General features: G+C 34.8%; 1 long non-coding RNA gene across 2 annotated transcripts in view; it reads left to right on the plus strand.

Annotated features, from left to right (window-relative positions):
• LOC134550087 (uncharacterized) overlaps nt 1-24756 on the plus strand; it is a 40825-nt gene extending 16069 nt beyond the window's left edge. For both annotated transcript variants that reach the window (XR_010080250.1, XR_010080251.1), the window contains 5 exons: nt 794-1028; nt 3111-3222; nt 3842-3930; nt 19676-19913; nt 20354-24756. This is a non-coding gene — a long non-coding RNA (uncharacterized LOC134550087). The remainder of the gene's footprint in view (nt 1-793; nt 1029-3110; nt 3223-3841; nt 3931-19675; nt 19914-20353) is intronic.
• The last annotated feature ends 1879 nt before the right edge of the window (nt 24757-26635 follow it).

The following is a 26635-nucleotide window of genomic DNA, read 5'->3' on the forward strand; positions in this document are numbered from 1 at the left end:
TGGAAATTCTACTTATAAGACTGTTCAATCAAGATAGGATTTGGGCCAAAATCATCAGTATCAGACCCTGAGCAGCCTGAGGAGAGAGTCTTACCTGACTATAAAAGTATAATTTAAGTGTTCTGAATAATATGTGGACAGTTGTTCAGAAATAAAATGATCTTACAGCTCTGTTTTAATAACTGAAAAATAATTTTCACAGCAGGAAATTGTGTACTTCTCTAGATAGATGTAACTGCAGAAAGTATGGATGCAAGCTCACTTTAACATGTGTTTCCCTAACATTTGTGGGTTTGAAACATAATGTCTGCATGCATTTTCCATTATGGGACTGACATTTTTAATGGAATACTGTCATAACATAAAACTGTTCAGCTATCATCTACTTGGCCACAATCAGTTAACTCTTTCCCAAATGAATGAACAGTGAACTAGGACAAGACCATGACCTTTGCCAAGGATGAGTAAATTGAAATGTAAGAGCGTGAGTGAAGGTATTCAAGGTGACCTCAACCTCAGAGAACAATCCTAGGGGATTTTGTTGAACTGAAACAGATGTGGTCTTTATAGGGAACAATATCTTTCATGTCTATTCCTAGCTTTAGCATTATTGCATTTTGAGCCAGATTCTGCTCTCTGTGTTATGCTGCTTACTTTTCTATGAAAAAAAAGTACAGTCTTAGGTGTAACAAAGGCAATGTTTTGTCAGTGTATCAAAAAATCTTGGCAGTAGCAGTTACTATTAATTTTACTCAAATTTTGACACACTACTACCTACATCTTGCCTTCATAGGTGTTCCAGGTGCTGCAGAGCTGACTTGAGTAATCACTTTGTGAGAAACAGTTACATAAATAGAAGGCATATATTTGCTGCACAACCACTTCACACTTTTGACAGAACTACTCCTCTACGCCCTCTCCCCCTCACCTCCCACCTTCTCACCAAGACATGGAAGATGGAACAATATGATGATTTTCTTCTATAATAACTACTAGGTCCAACTATGTGTGGCAAACAGGCATTTCAGGTTGGTTTCACCCTATTATAATTTGTAATGGCTTTGGCAGACCGACGAGGTCTCAGTGAAGCATACATGATTCCATCATTTGGTCTACTATGTGTTTATTCAGTTATTTGGCTATTTAGCATAAATTTGGTAAAATGTCTGGTAGAGGACCTTTTTGAGGTCACCTAGTCCATTTATTAATGACTACTTTTCCAGCTAATGTTAGTTTCAGACTCGTATTCACTTGCCATCTACAAGAAATTTAAGAAACCCATAGAAACTTATTTCAATTCTTGTTTCTATGCTTTGCCATGAAGTAGAGGGAAAAAATTTTAAAAAACCCCACGTATTGCAAATTTTTTTGTCTTCAAACATGCAACTTAGAAATTAAAATATTGTAAAGTTTTATTAACTAAATAGAGGGACAATTAAAGCTGTCTCATTCATCAGGATTATTTAATATAACACTGAACCTATGTGGCAGGGGACTTTAATGCTAAAAGTAGTTGTATGTTTAGCTGATGTGCACAGGATTACAGTAAGCCCCAGTCAATGAAAAGTCTCTCCTCTAAGAAGCAGGATAAAGATCTCAGAACTTACTACATATTGACAGCTTTTCTGGACTGCTTCTGACAAGAAGCTATGAGAACTTTTTGAAAATAGGTACAGAAGTGCGTCCTTCCCTTGTTATACTTGGTAACATGCCTTGGTTCTTTCCTCACATTTTACTCTTGGAGGTCACCAGTGGTGACTGCATTTTGAAGAACATGTTTTGACTCCTCAAGTGCTTTAACAATATTTTGATTACATGAAATTGCAGGTTGTCCTGGTCAACCTCTAAGTGTGATGAATGATGCTGAGGCTTTATGGGTCAATATGTGGATGTAATGGGTCTGGTTGAGATGGAGTTAATTTTCCTCATAGCAGCCCTCACTGTGCTGCACTGGAAAGGTGTTGGTTCTGGAAAGGTGTTGATAACACACCAGTGTTTGGCTACTGCTGAGCAGTGCTGGCACAGCACCAGGCTGTCTCTCCAACATTACTCAACATATGGAGGTAAACCAGACTGAAACCCCTGGTCTTTAGACTAAGAAATATTATTCTTCTCTTTTCTAGAAATTGGAGGTGCAAGCAAAAATTTGCATCAAGTTTGCAGTTTGTAGTAGTAGTGAAGAAATGCATAAGGGTTATCTCAACCATCAGTGGTCTTAGTGAATAATAATTTGGCAAGTAAAATAACAAAAAACCTTGAGTGGAAATGTCAGTTGCTGTTTTCTACTAGATTATTACTAATGGTATTCTACAGTCATATTTATTTCTGGATAGTTTACAAAATAGTTTACAAAATTATGGAGAAATGGTTCATGAACAAGTATAAGCATTTATTTTTATCTGTTTTAACAGTAAAGAAATTTTTAAAAAACCACCAAAATTAGAAAAATTAGATGTCTATACCTGTGTTACTCATCTTCTTACTTCTTTCCTATAGATTCAGTTTTCTAAGCTATCTTGTGGAAAGTTAAATGAGAAGTGTTGAATCCATCCTGTTGGAATGATCCATGATTATTCATTTACCATGAGTTATAAAGATGACATGCTTCTCTGCCTAAGCATGTTCATTTGGAGAGAACTGAGATATTAAAGGGAATATTCCAATTGTTCCTGCTTGCTGATGTGATTTGCTTCATGAAGGATTCCCAGACTGCACTGACTTGATCGTTTGGGGATGACACTTAACAGAAAAATGCACTCCAATCCCTCATGGACATCAATACCTATAATGAGATCTACTATTAGATAACAGTATGGCATCAGGTCCTCAGCAGCAAAAATTATGCCTCATGAATCATTCTTATGATAAATATACTATATGCTAATGAAAATATAGTCAGTGACATTTCAGAGTGGAAGGGTGCAAAATAGCAACACCTTGTGTCATTGGCTCAACAAATTCTGATTACAAAGAATTGATTAAATTAATTAAAAGCTCAAGGTTCCATTTGAATCTGACAGGAATATGTATTTATTCCTTTATTCTCATCTTTTAAAAGCTACGGGTCATGGTTATGGAGTTAAAGATGCACACACACTGGTTTTTTTTAGTTGACATAGGTCATGGTTGATGAAAAATTATAGCAGACAAAGGGAAGCAACATGTTCCAAAAAAACCAACCCTCTGGAAATTACAGACGTGATGATTCTCCTCAGATATATGGTAACTGTTGTAGTTTAAATTTTGGGGGGCTCCTGGGGAGGGTCCCTGGGAGACCCCCGGGGTCGTAGGGGCTCGTGGGTGTTCCCGTGCTGGCAGGCAAAGAGACTCAGATGCCGGTGGGGTGCTGATGAGGTGAGGGTTTATTCAGAGTCCCACTCCAGGCAGGGAGCATGGTCCTGCGGGAGTGGGGGAAGGGAAGGGGAGAGGGGGAAGGGGGGAGGGGAAAGGGAGCATCCGGAGACCTCCAGGGGAAGGGGGCAAAGAGGGCGAGACCCCTGCGTTTGCACCCTTATCACAGAGGTTCAAAGGGGCGTGGTGACATTCTCCAGCCAATAGAGTTACAGATACACGATACTGCAGGGAGGGTACAGACTGGGGATAAACCATACATTTTCCAGGGGTGAGCCAGAGCAAACCATTTCCATAAAATGCAATTCCCCAGGTAACAATTTCTTATCAGTGATTTGTGCCTGACACCAAAGCTGTTAAGTTAGATGGGAAACTTTCCAATGGTCAGCTTACAATCAGTCTTGATCTGCAAGTCAGGCAATAGAGGTAATTGCATCTGCTTTAACCTTCAAACTCTTTTAGAGATAACATGTCTGTTCCTTATTTACAGACACAGATGAAACCAGGAAAGGAGGATTGCATAAGTGTTCTGAACATTTTGTTGCCAGATCTAACAGTGACCTTGTGCAATTGTCAAAGGTAATTGACTCTTTTATCCTAATATTTGATGATTTGGTGGCAGGGTTTCTTAAACCAATATTAAGCTGTCCAGGAAAGAAAATAACTTTAGGACAGAAAGCTGGTAATGAAAATATAACAATTGTGATAAACGCCAATCACTCGCTTTTTGAAATTTATGAAAATTTAATAAAGAATAAAAATTGGTTACAAAAAAATTAATACAATAATAAAAGTTCAAAAAGTTTTCAGAGACAGGACAAATAATGAGACAATAAGAGCAAAGAAGGTAGCCCGGGACTACCGTCCCCTCTCCCTCCCAGACAAAGGCTGCAAAGGAGAAGGGCCCCGTTAGGGAGAAACCTCTCTATTTTTGAGGACAAACTTTAATGATTATGCATACTTTATCTAAGAAAAGCCCGTTTGCCAAGAGCCTTTTGCTAAACCCCTGGCGTCCTGGAGTCTGGCTTAACCAGGTAGCTTTTGTGGATTCAAGGAGATATGCATGGTCTGGCTTGACCAGGGTGGTTTCTGTGGATTCAAGGAGATATGCATGGTCTGGCTTGACCAGGGTGGTTTCTGTGGATTCAAGGAGATATGCATCTTTCCCTCTGAAACATCCAAGAGGGGTTTTAGTCTGGCTTGTTTTAATTGTTCTTTCTATGCAGAAACCTCCGGGTTATCTTCTCTTTTCTCTTGAGCTAAGGAAAAATACCTTACACACGATTCTTACTTAGATTCAATGTTAAAAACTACATTTACTATATTATTTAAAATGTTAATACTACATAACTTTTCTACCTAACATATTACATATAGTAAATATCTGCGTAGAGCCACACACACACAATATGCTTTTTTTCACAACAATTTACTATTTAATACAAATCAAATCACAGATCAAGTGACCAAAAATAAGCCAGAATTTGGTTTGCTGCTTTGTGTTGGTCTTTAAAAAATTTGCAGTGATCACATAGTCTGTATAACCTAGATCTTTTTTAAGTTTGGGCTTTAAGCACTTTGGATATTAAAGTATAATTTTCGAGCTGCAAACACTCTAATGTGACTATTAGCTGTCTTCAAAATCATATTGCAATTGCTCAGTGGTGTATCTGAATGAACCATTCCATCTTCTTGCTTCCTATAATATCTCTAAATAACACTGAGTATGATTAGTGTCTTTTACTAAACTAAAAGCCCTTATCAGTCTGAACTCATGTCATGGCAAACTGGTTTACTCAATTACAAGGCTCCAAGTCTTTATAACTCTTCCAAAGTGTTTCACCTGATTGCTTTATTGCTTTTCTAAACTGCAGACAGAAATAGTTAACACAAAGTTTGCTTTCAGTTTGCATAGTTTGCTTTCAGTTTTCTCAAGTTTCCAACATGAGAACTTTTAGATTATGTCTGTATTCACTTTGCTGTAAAATATATATACAACAAAGTCAACTCTAGTCATTCCTCACTGACTGTCTTGGGCAGAGCCAAAGGTAAGCAGATCATGATGAAATGCTGAATTGTAAAATAATACAGAGGAAAAAATCAATGGATTTTTTTTAAAAGAAAAGAAAAGGCAATCTCATACAAAGCACTGTAAAAGAAAGAGCCAAATGAGTAAAATAATGTTGTCAAGGTGTACTAGAGGCACATCTGTAGTGTTGTTGGAGGTTCAGCAAAAGGTTGTATTAAATATGAGATTCTCTTCAGTTACCAAACTGTTCTGTCTGGGGATTAAGCAAGTTGCTACTTGACCTAAGACAAGATATATAAATTAGAAAAGATTTAACCAAAATGACATCGATTCTAGGGCTATTTTTAATTCATATTTCATATTAGTTGATAAAATGTAAGTTCTTATAAGAAGTCAATACAGTCAATGAAAGTTTAAAAGTGTAAGCATGGAGGAATGAACTGGGTTTTTATTTGGAGACGGAGATTTAAACCAAGGGTGCATTTTGAAAAAAGAAAATTACAGAAATCACAAGTGACAGAGGTAGAGCCAGAGGCTGATTTTTGAAAATTATGAAATTTTGTCTCCTTTCTATCTCTTCATTTTTACTGAGAGAATTAAATCAGAAACATTTTATTTCACTGCTAATGCATTTGACTTCAATTCTATATTCTTATGGGTAATTTCATATATATTTGAATTACTGTAGCACCTCTAAAGTCCTGTCAGAAAATTGCCTTTTCTCCTTCTAAAAGTGTTCTGATCCACTTGTTCTAATTCAGGGCCAAATATTTATTATACTTTTGTATTTGTTCTCAGGAATTTTTTTATGACACATTAAGTACAATTATAAGATGCAAACGTAATTTAGGGATAAATGTCTAAAAGGATTAAGGAACATTATCTCAATGTCATATATAAAGAGTTATTTCAGAATTATCTTTTACTTTTGATCTTGTCCACCTACTTCATTTCAGAAAGGCAACTGATTAACATTTTAATCCTTATTGTTTACTTTATATTCTCAAGGTGTTTTGGCTTTAAACGGTTTTCTTCATAAAAAGACAGAGGCAAATTTAACATTGATATCTTTGTGTTTGGCATTACGTTTTCCTAAGGTTTTTTTTAAATGTCCTTTTTTTATTTTGATTTTTTTTTTTTTGCATATTATTATACCAATTAAAAAAAATACCTGTAAAAACACTGTAAAAAAATTCACTTTTCAGAACCAGGGAACTTTTCTGACCTACAAAATAAGACAGTAAAATAGCATATATTTTCTTACACTCATTTGAAATTAGTATTAAGTTCTTAATAGGAGTTTTGCTTCTTTTCTTGTTTGCTTGTTTTTAAATCAGTGACCATTTAATAGGCATTTCAAATTAAGAAGCATAAAATTTAACAAAATGGATAATTCTGTTTGGTGGCTGACATCCATATTCACTTAAATTTGATAATTAGCCAATCATAGAAATATTTTCTCTACATATAAACACCACTTTATTTTATTGATATTCATTTTCAATTTTAAATTCTGATCATAATTTTAATTGTTTGTTCCAAGGTGAGACATGTCTCTGATCCAGTACTGAAATACATGCTATATGCAGTACCAAACAATGAAACCAATCCTGTGCCTGTAAACAAATCTACTGGGAGCTAAGATATTCTTTTACAGCTAATCAGTATTTTAGCTGTGTATTTCCGTGTGAAAATTTTACATAACTATATTAAATTTATAACATTACAGGGAGTTTAACATGGAAATCTTGATATCAAGATGATTTCAGGTGCTTATTTTTACAGCAAGAAGATATGGTTCAGCCCCAATATGATCTATATTTCCTATACATTTTCATTGTATATTTCCTATACATAATAAAGCTAGTACTTGGCCAAAACCATGTCAGTTATACTCTCCCCAGAGCAGAGGGAAGAAGAAAAATTTTCACATATCTAAAGGACTTTTGAGAAGGGATATATAACAGAACAGAAATTCTTTCATACTCTTGTATGGCTTGTAGTTGTCAATACTTTGAATCCTTTATATAGTCAACTTCTTCATATATCTCCTATTACCATACATTTTCATGAAGACTGATCATCTGAAATTTGTAAAACTATCACCACATGGACGGAAGGTAAACTCAAGAAAGTATAATAATAATATACTTTAGAATCCTCATTATCATGCCTTGTAATCTTATTTACTGACCTTTACAATTTACTGTAAAGTGATGGGCCATGAAGATGTTAGCCAGATGTTTTAAGGGGAATCACCCAAGAACTTCCCCATGTAGTTTACCCCTCAAACCACATCCAGGATCTTCTAAATTCAAGGAAAGATAGATTTTTATTGTTATAGAAACTAGATTACTGAAATACTTGGAAATAAAAAAGTCCAATTGCTAAAAGAAAACTAATCTTTTCCATGCTCATTGTATCATTATGGATGGATTTGTGTCTGTTTAAAGCTGCCTATAAAAAAATTATTAGCTTGCTTCTGGAATGCAAATGCTTTAGGGATGTTGTGAACCTCCTCACAGTTTTAATTGTTGTTGTTGAACTAAATTTATTTTCAGAAAAAAATGTATGAAGCAATATAACTTATATCTGAGAGGCTGCAATAAATGTTTTGATGGGCGATAGCTGGTTTTGGTTTACATTAGTGACCACAAATAAGGTCAAACTTTTTCTTCATTTTCTAAAATTCTCCATAGCTCTGTAGTAGGATGCTGCTTCCAAATTACTCCAGGGTGAATGGCACATCATGCCAGACTAAAACAAATTCCCTGGGAAGCACTCTTCAGGGGCTATAAATCCAGTCAAAACCCTGTGAAATTAGGTATTGTAAGCAGATCAAGTGAACTTATTTACTGTAAAGTCTAGACATAACACAAGTAATATAGATACTAACAAAAATAAGGTGGAATTAAATTCATGTGATTTACGTACTTAAAGTGATGTGTCTCTGTGTTATTACATATTTCTCAAAAACATTGTATGCAATAAAAACACAGTGTCACCAGTTGCTTTTTCTGGTGGATGAATACTTTCTTTCAGATGCAATTTTTCTCTTTCATTCTTTTCTGTAGGGAAGTTACTCTTTATTTTGTTATGACCAGTGGTAGCCTCAAATAGAGATAATTATGTGCCTACAGAATTCATGAAGTAGCCAAAGAAGAACAACGTGAACACTCCTGTAAGCCTTGCCACTTCGTGCCTTAGAAGACACCAGGACTCAAATGTTAGGAAATCGAAAGTCATTACTTCGATTGCGTTTCTCAAACAAAGCTCCTGAGTTTCATCCATAATCTGACAAAAAAAGTTGACTATAATGAAGGGATCTATATCATTAGAGGTTGCAGCCATGGCACACCTCAATGTTTGCTGTACTTCTGGTGTTAACAGCTTTTTCTGTCATCTAAAACAGATTTTATGTTGTCTTTACAAACATCACATTAAAGAAGATCATGTTCCTGTCCCCATGAAGTTCTACAAGGGCCTCAGTAATGTGCAGGTGGTTCTTGGTGAGGCTCATATGAGGTCCTTTGATCTCTTACAGCAGCTAATTCTTCTAGTGCCATTTCCCAGAGCAGCGGCGTGTCTCGCTGGTAAGGACAAATCATAGTAGCTGAAGAAAAATGGCAATATAGCAAGGTCAAACTTTTAAAACAAATCCTTTTCTTAGCTTCTTATTAAGTTCTATACTCTGTGAGAAATGGAAATTGGTGGATTTTCACTTCTTTGAGACTGTGACAACTGTTTCATTTTCTAGTTTTCTCACATCACCAAAGGATAGACACTGTAATTCTAACATATTTGTATAATATGATTTTGAATCACCACTGTGTGCTTGCATTCTCAGTCTTACCCTTATGAGAATTTAATTTAGATGTTTCTTCTACATACTGTTCTTCTGTGACTATGAACATAATGCAGTTAGACTGACTTTGCAGCACTGCATCATTCTTAAATGAATTATCAGCTTACATCATTTCCTCTTACCTAGTGTCTTGTGAAGTTTTAGTTCTATAGTAAGGGTTTTAAAGAAGTGCTTATTGTGCAGAACAATTCCAACATTTTCTGAAAGGGAAAAAAAGATGGGAAATCTAAGAGATCAAGAAAAAAGCCTGTAAGCTGGAAGTTATACCTTGTGCATGCTCACTGATTTTCAAGTATGATAGACATGACTTTAGAAAGCTTTGAATTTAGGGACACTATCATATGCATGACATTACTCTTATTTTTTTTCCTTCTATTCCTAAATAATTGATAATGTCTATAGTTTATTTAAAAGTCCCTCTTGGTTAAATTTGATAAACCTAATGAGATATATGATCTTTCCTGAAGGTTTCTTAGTAAAGACCTCAAAAGACTGAAAAAGGGAGAGGTGTTTCCTAACAGGATCTTCCTTTCTGAGAACAGGTGATTCCCCCTTTACAGGGGACAGAAAGGCGAGCTGGGGCCACTTTAGCTTGCCATGTGTGTAGCTGGTAATTTCACTGACGTGTTTCAAATGCAAATAGTGACAGACTAAATTGGCCCTGCGGAGTGTTTTTTTCATCCTGGTGTGAGAAATTAACAGCACCAATTTTGGATTATTAAACATTATAATATTTAGAGAGCTCATTGAAAACGCTGTGAAAAAAATTAAATATGATAGTAATATATGCAGGTAAAAGAGTGCTTGCTGTTCTGAGAAGTGTGATTTTTTTTTTCTTAAAGAAATCACCAGGACTGCAGATATTTTGCAATACACTTTGAGAAGTGAAGATTGAGGATGCTTAGATCACTCCTCAGCGTGAATAATCTGTCTTCCATTAAGCCTCTTTGAAATGATCAGCAGAGTGTTAAGAAAATTTTTACATACTCTAGCAAACAGTAAGATGAATTTGTTCCAGTCCTGGAATGTTGGGATGATATTACATTTTTTGTGTGTCCTAGGTGTCATGGAGTCAAGTTGGTACATGCTATTGGGTAATACTTTCAAGTGAACCAAAGAGCTTTTGGTAGTAGAGATTTTGAAGATAGTACTTATTGTCCTCCTGATCAAAGACAGAATATAAAAAAATCTGGGTTGATTAAATCATATGATTTTGCTAAACTCTGTCAGGCCTATGAAGAGCACATGTATGGATAAGTCTGAGCTATACATAATACACCATTCTGTCATTTTATGGGTTTAGAGAAACCAAATATTTAACTGCTTAGCTTCACAAAAATCACAGACACTGCTTGTGGGGGATAGTTTGTAGATTGGACAGGCCAGAGAGCTGCAGAGTTTCGTGCCTTCAATTTGTAAAAGCCAGCCCAGCTGCCTACTCTGCTGTAATACTTTTACAGAAAATCACCAGGAAAAGGAAGTTAACCTACTTCCTATAATAAGGACAGGAGACTGATGCCATGAACATTTGACCCTTCAAAGGATGACTGTATAGGCTAATGAAGCATTTGACACAGAGTGCACATTGATGTCAAGGTATTTGCAGCTTTTATACATTTGAGGAAACAGGAACTTAGAAGCTACTATAGATGAAACTTCCACTATTTCATGTCTGAAAAAGTAAACTTTTATCATTTTTTCTATCCCTCAAAATTAAGGAAAATTCCTGTGCATGTAGATGCATTGATATATGCATCTCTATATGCTGCCAAGGAAATGATGTGTTTAAAAGAAGCCCTCAACACCTCCTAAAAAGGTGATAACATCTTAGCTAGGTGCAAAAAGTGACCTAGACTGGTCAGTTCTGAGTTGCTGCCTGCTGCCATCCTGTTGTGTTCACACTGCAGAAGAAAGAGTGCATCACTTAAAGCCTCAGACACACACATCCATGAGATAACTGGTACAATAAACTGAGGAGAAACCAAGCAGTAAGGTGATGAGACTTAAATAAATCTGTTATGATACACATCAGTCATTTTATCTGACATTTCCACATTAGGGCTGGCTAAAAAAAGTTAACAGTCTTTCAGACTCACTACAAAATATTGGTTCAGCTGAACTTAAGTTATTTATTCAACATATTGAGATGGGAAAATATGAAAAATAAATTTTTAATTTCAGAATTAAGGTAATGCCTCATCTTTTAATTTCTAAATCAAGTTAAACAGAAAATTTACCTATGTCTTGTCTCACACTATTACAGTTTCTCATTTGTAGGCCTCAAATATTTATGCCAGTATAGAAAATGCATCATAAAACACTTGAACATGCGATAGTATGGGCGTGCCACTGTTCCTCTTATTCAGGTACTTGTTTCCTCACTGTTGTGTTCTTGAGCCACCTGGAATAATTTTTCAAACACTCAACTGGTGATTGCCATCCTTTTTGCAGCATCAATGTCCCCCTCTGAAGTGTACAAACTGGCAAAATCATAATCTGAAATCTATGTCCAGCAGTGCCTCTTTCTTTTTCATTTTCCAATGGAAAGTATTTATAATACTTTCCATTGGAAAATCACAGATAGCTGTGGTGCATCAAAGCTAATTTAGTAGTGAATTGATTATTTTCTGTCAGGACTACTCACATGCTTAAGGTCTAAGTACTTGCTTATCTCAGCTAACTTGACTTAAAATATAACACTGTCTTTTCTGTACTGACATATTAAAAAAAAAGGTTTAATGAAGTTCAGACTGTTCAAAATTAGACTTACAGAAATTCTATTTGTGAAAACTTTTTAAAACTTCTTTGTTAAAACCTCAAGGTTAATCCAAATATTTTTTGATGACTAAAAAAGTTAATCTAGGAAATCTTGGTTTAACTCCATCCAGAATCAGATTGTACAAAGACAATTATGTAGGCTGATAATCAGATATCAGTGGGCTATCTTAGTTATTACAACAATCAATTGGTTTATTTGCACATTTCTTTTTATTACCTTCTGCACTCACTTCTAAACAAGATTATTAAACCTTTATTCTCCAAGATACAAATGCTGTTATTCAAGAGCTCCATGCACATTGTATGTGCATATATAATAACTAAAGAGATTTCATAAATTAAATGCTGGAAAGAGAACCTATAATTTTGAAGCTGTAAATTCATCCTATTAAAATGTACAGGAATTTAATTTGTCTAAACTATTACTCATAACTTTACTTACAATAAGAGAAATTATGAGCAAGAGATAGTATTACTTAAGCTTTCACCTCTATTATTTGATTTATGTGTCTATGTCTACAATGATATTCAATTACATTTTTTTAATACTGAAAAAATATATTAGAATCATCTTAAAATTTAGATGATATCATAATGTTTTTATGGTATATTTTTTCAGAATAATAGGGGTCAGATAATGTCTTCTTAGAACTGGAAAGGATATTTTCTTATTTGTATAAGTGTAAATTGAAGATATGCCCCAATATGAGATAAATAGTCTTGTTGCAAGAAGCTGCTCCTCAAATTTATCTGTCCTGCTTTTTGTGGCTATATTTTTCAACAATTCTAGCTGAGAGAAAAATATGAGACTAATCTAAATTTAGACAGATTGTGTTTCACAACACAGAAGGAATCACTTATTGACAATTCTAATCAAAGACTTATGACCCTCCCGATGTCTTTCATTCTTGACTGATTCCTCAAGTCTTGTTTTGACTTGTGTTTTGGCAGCTCTTTCTGTCGCTCTCTTGATGAACTAATCTGCTGATTTCACTTTGCCCTTCACATATCCCAGTGAATGTGGTTTTTCTTCTTCTCCTCAACTTGTCATATCCCAAGTCTTGCTTTCAAAGTTTCTAGCTACTGAACATATTTTAATTGAACAAACAACATAAACACGGGTGTATGTGTATGTGTGTGGGTGTGTGTGTCTCTGTGTCTGTGTGTCCAAGTGTCTGTGTGTCTGTGTGTTTGTGTGCTGCAGCATCTGATATTTGCAAACCCATTCCTTAGCTCTGCAACTTAAAAGTTCAGTCTGCAGCTTCTTTAAATTGACAGTAAGTTTAAGTAGCTTCAGTGTGATATAATCTAGACTCTATCACCTCTTGATGCTTCCCAAGTCCAACTTTCTGGCTTTAACTCTCTATTTTTTAATGATACAACTTGACTACATAAAGAGCTTCTGCAGTTTTGTAAGAAAACTATAAACAGAAGCAGAAAAAAAAAAATCAAAAAACAACCAAAACCACAGGGCTATGCAAAATATAAAAATTATTCTGTAATTTCATGGCTTGTGCATGCCATCTCCAAGAAGATAAACATTCACACAAAGGGATTTTATTAGGACCTACCAAGAAAGTTTATGTAATGGCCGTGCAGTCATGTTCACAGTTTGCAAGTCAATCTGATAAGGCAGAAAATAACAAAAACTTTTAAAACATCAAGAAATAACTCATGGAAAGTGGATAAAGTTAGGTGATGCTTAATGTATACATTGAGACCAAGCTCCTGTATGAACACACCTCAGGCTCAGTAGTGTTCAGAGATTACTACAATCATAGTAGTAGTAGTAGCAGTAGTAGTACCACCACCATTTAGAAAGTGTGCAGATTGTGTGTCTGTAGAACCTGAGAATCTCCCTGAAAACTCTGCCTTCTCTGTCTGAAAATCAGTCACTGCACCATGGTATTAAAAAGACTGAGTTCTTAATATGGTTGATAACTACTAGTTCAAGTAATCATATACTCAAAATAGATTTAATAATATGGAAAGCATTGAATTCACGTGGAAGATCATGACAGCCAGAATAAAACACCAGAAAAAGACTTCATATTTTTCCCTTTTGTAAATTCTGTCTCACACTTATCTTTGAGCGTGATTTGAAATACTTATTTTGGGTGATGAAATACTGAAGACATAACTTGCTATTCTCTAGAACTGTCTAGTTCCAATGAGGAACTTTTCACTGACTTAAGCAGAGCCACATAGCTGATCCTTCAATCCACTTGTGGATGTTTGTCTGTGACTCTTGAGGTAGTAGCTATAGGATTATCCAAATACCTGTGGTTTCAAAGGGAGCCCTGAAGCCTAACTGAAACTTATATGCTTCTTACAAAAGCAGAAGGAAAAAAAGCTGCCTGAAGTCTAACAAATTCCAAGCAGCAAGTCATATAATACAATTGAACAGATAAACCATATTAAAAAATTAATAATAGTAGAGATAGACAATAGAACAGTGTTGAGTGACTATATTTTTTAAACTCTTCATATCTAAAGATCAACAAAGTGCGCTACGATGAAGAAAATGCCACTTCTCATCAGATGGAAGGAACAGGAACTAATAGGTTAGTCACCTATGTCAGAGATGCCTTTGGAAAATGGCCTGGAAGTAGTAGTCTTTTGAAAGAGTATTCCTGGAAGAGCTTTTGTAATTATCTTTTCACTAATCCTGTATATGTGAATATTCAGAATGTTACACATCATTAGCAATAATGAGAGGATAAGAGAAGTTTTAAAAATATGAATAATCTAACATTCATGTTCTCTATTGACAGATTTAGATTCAAATTGTACATTGAAAATTTATTTGACAACTACATTGCCCAGATTAATCAGTGGAGCTTGACACACTACAGAACTTCTACAAACCTGCAATAATTACAATGGGGAGCACAAATGAGAACTTTGAGAGGACATTTTTCATGAGTGATAGTCTTCCTCTCCAATAAATTATCAAATCAGATTATCCTGCTTCTCCAGAGCCCTCTCAAATGGATTTGTTACCTATGGTTAATAAGTCTTGATTAGTTTTTCTATTATTTAAAATAGCTTCAACTCTTCCAATTAACTCAATGATCAATTAGTGTCTGTTCAGGGTGCCCCTTAAATCTATTTTATCTCCAGTTTCAGGCTTGAGAAAATCATCTCTGCAAGACAGTAAAAAATTTCTCTCAGACTATTGCACTTCACTGTAAGAGTCCCAGACTTGTCTTGAAATAGAAGACCACTACATGAACTCTAAATGTTTCACAGTCTGCCTGGATGCTTTGCTGATTCAAATGTTCACTTAATCAAGCTTCAGTGCTGATCAGTGACCCTTGTACACTTTTAAGTATTCTGCAAATGTAAGGATTACACTGATAATTTTATTTTATGATTAAAATACTAATATTAGTTTCTATTCATTTTGTTCATTATTTTAGTTCACTTAGCCACAACTGGTAAGAATTTGAAGAGGTAAAAATTCTTTTATATGAGGAACATCTTAAATCTAAATGTTTAAGTTTTTTGATTCAGCTATAGAAGATTTAATTTCAAAACATTTATTGGAAAAATCCTGTTGCAGTTTTATATTATTTTAGAAAGCTTTTAACACTTTAATTTTTTACGCTACATAACCATTGGAATAATTTCAGGAATGGATCTCTCAAACTCCTAATTCCTAATTGTTTTATGTCCCATGGAATGACCTGGTTCCTCTCTTCTCATTACAAGATAAAACCAGCTGAGGAACTGCAAGCTCATGTTTCTTTTGTGAGAAATAAAAAAAAAGCTTTTTAGCTGTTTGTAGAGAGACACCTTTTCTCAGTGTACCTCAGCTCCTAAGAAGAATTGGTTAAACTGAAGATGAGATGTATCTTTCTGAGGCAATGTTTCAAATTGCCTCCTGATATGCAAATGGGTTTTGCCTTTCTGCCCCATACTGAAATCACATATTGATTTCTTGAAGTTTTAATTTAAACTTCTAAAGGAAAAGTAGGAGGCACAGTGAAGCCTCTCAAAGGCATTTGACAAAAAATTGGGATGGGAATCAGTTTGAAATGAAGACATATTAATGTAGATGTTTGCATGTATATTCACAAGCCTGACCTTCCATTAACGGAGACCTACTGTACAAAAATTACAGAAAAAATTAATCCACAGCTGAGTGAATATGCAGGGATTAGTTATCTAAATCCTTCCAAGACTATAGAGGCTGTATTGTTATGGATGTGGATTGTGTAGCCTGAGCTCAGGTTTCCAGCTAGAGTGCCATCTCGGATGCCCTCAAATGTTGGTTCCCTGGAGGAGGCCAGCACTGGCAAGTCACAAGAGGGAGGTTCTTCAGGTGGCAGGTGGAACTTCACACTCTAGTGCACCTCAGACAATATTGAATGCCTCTGCCTGGGTAACTGCACCAAGTCCTAGAGTTCTATTAACTTTAAGGTAAATTAAACATCAGCTCATATCGACGACACCTAATTTTAAGTGACTTAACCTGAAAGAGAATTCCTAGCCACCTCTGTAAGAAGAAGCATTTCCTAAGAGATTGACTCATCCGCAGTGACTGAAAAGCTTTTTACTTCATGGAGAATTGTGTAAAGCAATACTTAGAGAGCTGAAATTCTCATGCTAACCAGGCATTTTATGGGACAGTATGTTATTTTCTCCTGAAGATAAAGGAGTATGTGAAGCAAGATTGTGTGTGAGAAACATAAAGCAACTTTAAAAAAAGAAAAGGAAACATATTGTTCGCAAAATATATGTATATAATTTTTAAGCTTAGTTTTACTTTTATCAAATCTTAAGACAGAAGTGAATGGATAAGAGTAATGGAAAGTAAATAAAACAAAAAATAAATCTAAAAGGCTTTGATTTTTTGCCATAAGTTTTTTTTAGAAAAGAGAATAAGAAAAGAGAAAGAGAGAGAAAGAAAAAGAGAAGTAAGTTGTTGTTTTTTTTGTTTTTTTTTTTTTTGGCATAGGCTCCGAGAGCATACTGCATATGTTTTCCTGAGAGCATTCTCACTCTGAGGCTTAACACCTACATGTCACCTCCCTGTCTGCCCTCTCTCTAGCATCCGTAAGCAGGAGCAATGACCAAGATAAACACATCAGTTTTGATTCTGATATAGATGGATACCATCCATTTCATGATGGACCTGGACCTTGAAGCCAATTGCCCACTTATATTATTGGAGCAGTTCAGTGCAGAAGAGCTTTGCTTGATACTATTTTCTTTATATTACCTCTGAAACTTGTATGCCTGGAAAATATCAAGAGTTTCCCATAATAATCTGCTTTGGACTTCAAAGGAAATAAGCTTTCTCTTAGTATCTGTGCTGTGTCTTGCTTACATGACAAACCTAATTTGGCAAGAAATATTAAAAAATGTACAAAAAGAAATAATTGGACAAATCAAAATCCCAAGGAGGTTCCCTTGGGAGACAAGTTCTAAATATGAATGAAGACATCTGACAGATAAACAAATAATTTTGAAGCTGTAATATACGTACAGCTTGGAAGAGACATATTGAGCCTCATTTAAATCTGTATTTTTACCTCATGGGAAAGTGAAAATGAAGTCAGACTTGATTTGGAAAATGTCAAACAAAAACCACTGTAACAGATCAGCTGCACAAGAACCAACATACTTCTATTGCGACCTACCTGATTTTGCTCAATTGCAAAAAATTACCCTATAAAACTCTTAATATAATTCTTGGGGCTTTTTTCTGAAATGGGATCTTTCAGTTGAATCCCAAGCTTTAGATGTTGTAAAAGATTTTTGGTGTATTTCTTCACATAGTTGACAGTTCAATTAAGCAGAATGGTTATAAATACTCAAGAGTGAAGCATATCATTCAGTCTCTCTATAAAGCATAAGTGAACCCATTAAAAAAAAAAAAAAAAAAAAAAAAAAAAAAAAAAAAGGTGGTGAGAAAATAATTCACCCTTAAATTTTTAATACATAATTTAATCAGTAATGACTTGTATGTGTGGCTTAGAAAAAGACCTTTCATCAATTCCAATTTGGAGAAATTATTTCCTGCTTCTCTTATGCATAGAAACCGACTGCTAGGGAAACAAATTCAAATTATCAAGCTAGAAAATTTTAACAAATATTCCTCACATCACTATGACTATGTTTTCAGTGTTATAATCTATGCCAAGTTGTGCATAGAAAAATATATCATTAAATGCATGGTCAGTGCAATTCACCTTTACCTAAGCAGTCTTAAAAAAAATAGACACATTTGGTGTAGGCAGTAAAACAGTCTCTTTCAAGCCATTATTGATGGGGCTTGTATTTCATTTGATCAGAACACTTTTTGTATCCACTGAAACATTTTTCCTCCCATTGTGTCAGCTTGCGTAATAATCAGGCCTAAACAAATTTTGCCGTAGACACAACTTATGCAACAATTCCTTTTACAAAGGGATGTGAACGTGGAGGATTGTGTTCCCCCTTTGCATGAGTTACCCTTCTGTTGAAAGTGATATCTTTCAGCTCAGCAGGAAATGTGCCTTCAGGTTTGTCACTGTTGTGTAATTAGCTCGTCAGTGCAAGGAGCAGCCTGTGCAGCTGTGCTCAGGTGCCACTGCAGAGTGACCCGTACTTCCCTTGCCAACCAGAACAATGGGGAGAGAAAACAGATAACAGGCAGAATAGTACAGATAACCGAGGTAAAGAATTGCAGAGGGAATTGGTTTTGGCAATGATAATCTTTTCCCTTGATGCATCAGCCAAAATATAGCTAAAATTTTCCACCTTGTCATAAGTTCCATGGAAATTGATGTCTCAGCTCTCAATACAGAGCATAGTCTGATGAAACCAACACAGGTTGTTTCATTTACACTTACATTGCAGTCATCTCAGTGAAAAAATATTTATAGAATAAATTTAAGCAAGGTTCAAAACTACTGTAGATAATCAATGTAAATATATGAACTTGTTATTCAAAAGAGAAAAAAAAAATTTCCAGGCATTTTGTGAATTGAAATCACTCTTTAAAATCAAATATATAGATTTCTAAAAACACTTCAATTTTTCTACTGCTCAACATTGGTATCTAACACGTAGGATTATGATATATCATAGTGAATTGGAGTAGGTAATGCTTACAGTAGGCATGGAACATCTGTAGCCTTACTTTCCATGAGGTGTCATGAAGCACTTTCCCCATACTTTACATTTGAATCTGGCTCTATAGAAAGAATAGCGTAAATAAGTCTGAGGCCATGCTTCAGAAAATTAAGTGTAATCCTGTACTAATATATGCACAGAATCCCAGAAAGTGTAAGGTTGGAAAGGACCACTGTGGGTCATCTGGTCCAACCTCGATGCTCAAGCAGGGTCTTCACAGAGCACATGGCACAGGATTGCATCCAGATTCATCTTTAATATTTCCAGTGAGGGACACCCCACAGTCTCTCTGGGCAATCTCTTCCAGTCCATGGTAACCTGCACTGTAAAGAAGTTATACCTAACCCTCAGATGGAATTTCTGGTGTGTGTCACCTTAAGATCAATACTGAGACGTGTGACAGGTATTGCTCTTTTGAAGAAACATTCTTCACGTGAAGAAATATTCATCACCTGAACATTAATCATATGCAAAAAGTTGCCTATGTAACATGTCTGGCAAAGGGTTAATCCTATATTACTTTTCAGATGGCTAAGGAACCGGTAAACACAAAAATTAGATAATAGCCATGGAAGAAAAATATGTCAAGAAGTAGCTTGCACCAGTGAAAATTCTTCATGAAGGAGAAGATCAAACAAAATTTTTATCCTTGTTCGGAAAGCAAAGAGAAAGTGGTAAAGATGAGAATTATATTCAGTCATCATTGCCTGTCCTTTCCAACTCAGAATATTCTGTGACTCTCTGACTCTGTGAAGACCAATTAAGGTAAACTGGGGTTTATGTAGTTATAAAGTTTCAGTTTGTGGAAATCTAATTCTGAAAAGCATAACTAGTTGAACCTCAACATGTCAGTGCCTCTAAAAGAGTGAATTAAGACCTGTAGGGTGTACGTCTGTTTAGAAAAACTATTATGTTGCTATGTGCTACAGGGACAACCCTGATTAGCCTTGATTAGCATCAATGTATAAATGTCAAGGTGGGGTTTAGTTCATTTTTTCTGGCATCAGATTTTCCATAATTATGGGAGGGAAAAAACCCTTTTATAGAAGTAATGAGAGATAAAGAGGGGTACTATTCCACAACTTTTTTTTTTTTTTTTTTTTTTTTTTTTTTTTTTTTAATGGAATAGGAAAGGACAGCTAATCTCCTCTAAATAAAATGTTCAATTCTTTTTTTTTTTTTTTTTTTTTTAATTTTATTCCTAGATCTGCTGAGTTCAGAGACCCACAAGGATCATTGAAGGCCAATTCTTGGCCCTGCATAGGACACCTGTAAGAATCATACCATGTGCCTGAGAGCTTTATCCAAACTGTCAGGCCTGCTGCTGTGACCACTTCCTTGGGAAGCCTCTCCTGATGGAGAAGTCTGTAATTTTGGTGTCTGGTTGTGTGCAAATTGCTCAAGTTCTATATGAAGCTTTTAATAATTTCAGCCTTTATATTGTATATTTTTAGTCTTACCTTAGGTAATATCTATCACATAATTGTAATATGATGGATACAACTTTGTTTAGCTGACTTCCTGCACATAAAAGATTTCTAATTTAATAGCTAAAGATTCAATTATTAGCAAGAAGACATATGATGCAGGAGAAACATACCATGTCTGGTCCTACATCTGAGAGTATTGAAGACCAGCATAGAGAAAAAAGGAGACATTTTACTAACATACTAGGTGAAAGAGGACAATAAAATTAATGGAGATGTGCTGAATAATGGGGAGAATAAAATTCTTATTTATTATATGAAATAACAATTCTCTTGAAAACTTGTCCTAAAATACTCTTTCGATGTGTTCCCAAGTATGAACTCTCATTTGATTCCCCTTAGGGCTTCATTCACTTTGTTTTCAAATTCAAGTGACATCTCCTGAACAAATATTGAAGTTCATCTAGTTTTCTGAAAAGACCTTTTTATTTTCAGTCTAGTCTGGTTTTGTGCTGCTGAATTGTATTCTGCCTGAGAAGAACTGTAACCTCTTCACTTCATCTTCCTCAGCCAAACATTTCACATGGTTTATTCATAAAAGACATCAAATATTTTCTGCCAAAAAAATCAAAAAAACCCCTGGAAGATGGCTGGAAAATGACTGAGAAAATATGGAACCATATGTCTGAAAGAGATCTCAGGACCTTGATTCATATCGTGACTCATTCTAGCATTAACTATCATCTCATAAACATTTGTCTAACTGTTACAGAAATGTCTCCTGATAGTGATTTGAAACTTCCCTGAGCTCTGTTAAGAGTTTCTTTTTGGCATTTACCCCAAATCTGTAATTTCAGGCTTGGTATATTTTCAGAGATTATACTAGGGAGGGGTCAGTGCACCTTACTTCCCTCCATATAGTTTTTCCCAAGGAGTTTTTACTGGCTAGTGTTGTATACAAAAGGAACGCTCAATTAGTTGGACCTTTTGGCTAAGTAAAAACTTTTTTAACATCACCCCTTTCAGTCCTCTGTAGGCTTTCCTTGTCTTTCCCCTAGATGAGACAGTTTTCAAATTTCCCATAGTCAGTTGTGTGGGTTTTTTTTCCCCTTGACATCTCATCATTCTCATTTCTTATTTTATTTAATATTTTGAAAGTTGGAAACTGCTTTTGAATTGATGAATTTTTGTTCTCTGATTTGCATGTAACACATTCTATACTGACTGTTGAAAATCTGTCCGTTAAAATTTGTTAATAATAATGATACTAGTCCAAGACAAATCTATGTGGTCATCACCAGATAACTCACTCAAATTTCATAATGAACAGTAAAAATAAATATTTTACTATCAAAATACACCTTTTCAAACCAGTTTTTCATCCAGCTCAATGTTTTCTTATGAAATCATCATGTAAAATAAAAATTGAAATTTATCTATGCATATATATTACCTTATATGTTACATATACTTCTTCCACTTTTCATCAAAGATGATTTTTCTGCCACAGAGGAAACAAAATTGTTTTGATCTGGTTTGTTCTTATCGCAAGCCAAAATTCTATGAGTTCTTTCATTGCCCCTAGCCACTAGAACTTAGATTCTGCATACCTATATGAGGAGAGGCTTTTGTTCAGAAACCTAAAAACTTTCAGTAATTACTCCAACCTAATTTTCCCTTTTTTTTTTGTTTTTATTTTGGTGTTTTTTGTTTGCTTTGTTCAAATACTTACGTTTAACAGTTAGGGAAATAGCTGATACTACTCATATTTCTTTGGCTGCCTTCATATGAGACCTCAACAGTTTCTGACTAGAAGGTCAGTCCTTAGCTACTATAGATAAAGGAAATAACTTTTTTTTTTCCCGAATTTTCCTCTATACATAGGTTTCCTACCTGAAATCTGTCTTGTTTAATTTCTGTTTTCTGAACACTGAGGGAATGTAGATATGAGCCAGACTCAGACAAAAGACAGTTATTAAAAAACCCTTATCTGGCAAAAACATACCAAAATCCTATTTATGCTTCAGATCAGGTTCAAGCCTTCCATTTTGAGCCAACTTCTTACAGAAATGTTCTATATGTGACCTTCTTTTCTGACCCAAGAGCTCTGCATAAGGCATTTTAAAAAATGAATGATTTGTCAGTAAAGAAAACGTATTAGATTGCATAAAAATACCATTCCAATTTAATGTCAGATGAAACCAGTACAGATATGTGTCAGCTCCTCATAAAATTAAATTTAAGTAAAAGTTTGGCTGAGGTTCCAAAACATCCTTTTAGCTTCTGTCATTTCACATAGGTTTTACTTTTCAAATTCTTACAGAAATCAGAAGTGTGGATGCTTTAATGACAGAAAATAGCTTCTAACCACATTTAACTGTTTGAAAAGCTCTTGTAGGCGATTGTATGTCAAAATTATCTCCTGGTATTTTGAAGAATTTGGTGTATAGAGGGTCAAGATGTAGCAACATCTTAACCATGTCATTTTTAGCAACTTTGACCTTAACATGTTCTACTCGACTCCTAAGGGAGAACAAGGATCTGTCCTTGTGCAAGTTCCAGTGTTTGCTGATGACAAAAATAATTCAATATTCTGTGCCATTTACCTTTAAATGTTACCTCTCACTTGGTAGAAGGCTTTTCTGGTGGTTCTAGTAATTTTGATGCGTTGGTTTTCAGGTTGTAACTCAAGAAATCTTTTTGTTTGCCAGTTATTTGGGGAAAGGAAAAAAAAAGTAAAATCCATTTTCAAGATCTCAGGTTGAAGTTTAAAATCCATTACTCAGAAAAGCTGAAGACCTTGAAAATGATTTCTGTAAAATACTCTATTACTTCAACTATTGCAAAATTACTTCCTCTTATAAAATTCATGGTCAAGTCTCATGGAATAAAATGCTTGAAGCTATCCAGTGACTAACAGGAAATGCTTGCATGGGTTAACTTATGAAGTTTTTCAGGGTTTCCATTATAATTTGCAGCTGCCTAATTATTGATTTAATTATAGCTGACACCCTATCTTTTAAAAACTGCAGCAGTGGAGAAATCTGTGGCTGGAAGTGGGCATTGACTTGCTTTCATGGTCCTGCTCTGTGAACTAAACAGTTGTCTAACATTTTTTTTCATTATTTATTAGAAAAATAAAAAAACACAGTGAATCAACTCTAACTTTCACAGATGTATTTCCAGTTTGAAAGCTCAGAGTGTTTTGTGGTTGGGTTTATTAGCGGGGTTTTTTTGGTAGCTGATGTGGTGTGTCAGATTTCAGTCTGAAGTACTCTGTATTGCCTTCAGTTACCTTTCATTTTCCAAAAGCAAAGTATAAATTTGGAATTTTCATCACCATTCATTCATTTAAGTTTTTTCTTGGCAGCTGATTTCCTTTTTCTTGTGCTCAGTAGTATTGATGTTCTGGGTCAAGGTTCACTCTCCATATTCAATGTAAATGGATTATAGTTTAAGCATAAATTGATTTTCTATGCCTTTTTCTTAATCAGTTTTCACTCTATTTTACAGTTACTGCTGTCTTTCTAAAGATTAATTGCACAGTATTAAGACTGTTATAATTCATTATGCTAGAAGATAAAAACTAGTTCATCACTCAGTCACATTTACTACTTTGACCATTCTTTACCTTTGGATTAGGATTGTGTCAGGAATAGTTTATTAGGTACTTCACTTATTCAAGTAAAAATAAAAAAGTTCAAGACTTCATAATTTGCATTAAACATATTGTTTTCTTTATTTTTTTTTAATCTTCAAAAATTTGGTCAAAAAATGAAAAGTTATGCATTGTTTATACCAAGATTTATTTATACCATCAGAAGGGAAAGGTCGGTGTTCAGTATCTTGAGTATTCTCCATGTTGTTTACTCCTTTGTCTATGAGTTATAGTCAATATGCTTGTTGGTATAATTAGTGTTATATATTTCTTCATTTTTCAGCACAGTGATGTCTTCATAATTTTATCCAAGATTTATGGAATTTGTACATGTTTAATGAATACTTGTTTCATTTTTTTTTCATTTTTTCTTCTTTTCTTCACTTCAGTCCACTAATAACTGAGGTGATCTTTCTCAAAGAAATAAAACAAACAAGTGAAAAAAAATTCCTCACAATTCTTTCTGTACTCTCTGTTGGTCCTGTCTGAACTTCTTATGCATCACCAGTGGAATTACACAAGAATGAGTTACTCAACTATACCCAGTTGCAGCTGTATAAATACAGACAGTGAGAAATTTTATCTGCAGACCAGTTATCATCGATTACCATAGAACTAATAAGTTTGACAATCAATAATTCAGACTGGTAGCAATAGCTATCTGATGAACCTGATTCACTCCTTACATTTCCAGTTCTGTTTCAGGTTATGAAATGTCTTCTTTTGAAATGGATTTTAATCCAGAGACACCTTTATTTGCGTCTCCAAGAAGCTTGATGAGGTAGCTTTCATCAGAGGAAATCCACTTTGCCCAGCATGGGTTTGTTGCTTCCACTGTAACTGATGAGCAGAAGACGCCTGCTCTGGTTTAGGCTGTTTTACCAAGCTTTTAAGAACTCTTGTGCATACATACTTGTTTTAAGGTAGTTATGGTTTCAGCTAATGATTTCAGCTTTTGTATTAAGATTATGGTCCAGTAGCATTGCCAAGTAATAAGAGTTTCTTCCTGAACATTTTGCTCAAATGAGCTTTTTACAGCCATGGTAATAGCACTAATACACCTGCTGATATTTACACTGCTTTTATGAAGCCTGGAAATTATTGTTTCCTTAGCATTTTACACAGAACAGTAATAAGCACTGAATGCTGCACTATAAACAAGAAGAGTTTGTGCTGTTTATTATCTCATCTTACTTTTAAAAGGCTTTTTCGCTATGCTTATGTTGCTAAAGTCATGTTTTGCAATGATACGAATTGCAAGGACTGCAATGTACTATTTAGTCATCAAATATATGTAGTGATGATCCTGTATGCACACCAGTGTTGTATAAAATAATGAGTGACCTATAAGGGAGGAAAAAACCCTTTAGCTGGTTTGAAGAGTTCCTTATTCACTGGCTGGAGGTAATGCAAAAGAATTTTGCCTGCTAATGCCAACCAAGCAGTGCCATTTCCAAGCAGCAGCATGCAATCAAAGCTCTGTTTGCTATCTAAAGTATCGCTGACAACCGAGAAAGCCTAGAAGATATTATCTGCCTTTTAAATGGCTGAAGCCACAGGATGTGAATGCCATGCTCTTGAGTTTCCTTTGCTTCTAATTTGGTATAAGCAGTATCCATTTCACCTCAATCATTGTTATATAGAGATAGGACAAAAATCAATTGTCTCCTTCTTACCATATGGAATTATAAAACACCTGACTCAAAATGGCTTTGGCTTACAATTTCAAATAAATAATTAATGCCATATCTTAAGAACTGTACAACATAAATTAAAACCAGTAGCTAAGCCAATATGTAACTAAATGGTATTAAAAAAAAAAATTAAAAGTAAGAAGGAATAATAGATGATTAGATGAATGAAGCTGTTAGGACAAAATATTAAAAAAACCCCAAAACTGTTAAGTGGCTCTTTTTTGCATCAATTTCCTTTCATTTTGTCTTAGTCTTTTCCTATCAAAGATAGAGCTTGGCCAGTTCTTCTAACTGCCAATAAAAACCTTCACTTTTTGTAGGTGCCAGGATACAGAAACCCCAGCCAAGCCTCCTTCTTTTTTACTAAACTTGTAGCTGCAAAGAAACGGACTAATATACCTAATGACTCTACTAGGACGTTCTTCTGCAACTGATTTAGCTGTTTTTATAGTGTAGAAGACTTTTTGGGGAAGAGAAAATATGTGTTATTGTTTCCTTAATACAAGTCTATGATGAAATATCATGATATTCCATTTAAATTTTTGTTATTTTTCATTTGAACCACAGTCATATGTTAATAATATGTAGTGCTGGTTGACATTTTCTGGAGCCATCTCTGCACACAGGTAAAAGATACTTCCTGATTAGAGCTGTTAGTTTTTGGGCAATGAACAGCTTGGTTTTGAGAGTCATAATAAGTCGAAAACG

Source organism: Prinia subflava, chromosome 4, assembly GCF_021018805.1.
Source record: "Prinia subflava isolate CZ2003 ecotype Zambia chromosome 4, Cam_Psub_1.2, whole genome shotgun sequence".
Taxonomy (NCBI): domain Eukaryota; kingdom Metazoa; phylum Chordata; class Aves; order Passeriformes; family Cisticolidae; genus Prinia; species Prinia subflava.